Source organism: Grammomys surdaster, unplaced genomic scaffold (genome assembly GCF_004785775.1).
Source record: "Grammomys surdaster isolate TR1022 unplaced genomic scaffold, NIH_TR_1.0 150, whole genome shotgun sequence".
Lineage (NCBI taxonomy): Eukaryota > Metazoa > Chordata > Mammalia > Rodentia > Muridae > Grammomys > Grammomys surdaster.
Genome location: NW_021604608.1, coordinates 14,818,698 through 14,819,505, shown reverse-complemented (window position 1 = coordinate 14,819,505; position 808 = coordinate 14,818,698). Strand labels below are relative to the sequence as shown.

The 808-nt window shown below is 32.3% G+C and overlaps 1 pseudogene; it reads left to right on the top strand.

The window, feature by feature from the left end:
* Window positions 1-665: 665 nt before the first annotated feature.
* The window catches only part of LOC114619382, a 59,047-nt pseudogene continuing 58,904 nt past the window's right edge, over window positions 666-808 (top strand).

The window sequence follows — 808 nt, the reverse complement described above, 5'->3', positions numbered from 1 at the left end:
TTTTAGCAATGAGGTGAAAGGACACATTAGAGCAAAAGAAAACCTCTTCAATAAATGGTGCGTGTCAAACTGGATATCCATGTGTAAAAATTGAATGTATTTTTCTCATCTTCTACATATAGTAACTGAAAATTGAACAAACACCTTATTTTAACATGCAAACTGCCCATTAAAAGAAAACACTGGAGAAAAATTCAAGATGTTAGTTCAGAAAATGATTTCTCAGGCAAAACTACAGTATCTCAGGAAACAAAACAAGATCTGAGAAAAGGAAGATAAACTTGTAAACAAAAGCTATAGAGCTAAGGAAACACTGGAAAGGCAACATGCAGAATTAAAGAATATCATCGCCTGTATTTCATCTCGCCGACTATTTATGAGAACAAACAAAGAAACTCAAAATTCTGATGTATAATAAAAGCTACAACAAAACACAACTTATTTTAATGTACAGAGAACCTAAATACATGATTCTCAATAACAGAAGCATAAATAACTACGTGCATATAGAAATGAATGATCAATAAAAAGAATTCAATTGTAATTCCATCTCATTCGGGTATAGTATCCTCATACCACAATACTAGTAAATGTGCAGAGAGTAAGAGTGAAAGAAACCTGAATGTTTTCTGAAAAAGAAAAAAAAATGTAAAGAATAAGGCACTATGGAAAGCTTTAAGCAGCATCCTCATAGTGCGGAAAACGGAACCAGCAGGTAATTGCTAGGCTACACTTGAGTATCTCTGAAGAAAATGACAAAGAGAAAGAAAGAAAGAAAGAAAGAAAGAAAGAAAGAAAGAAAGAAAGA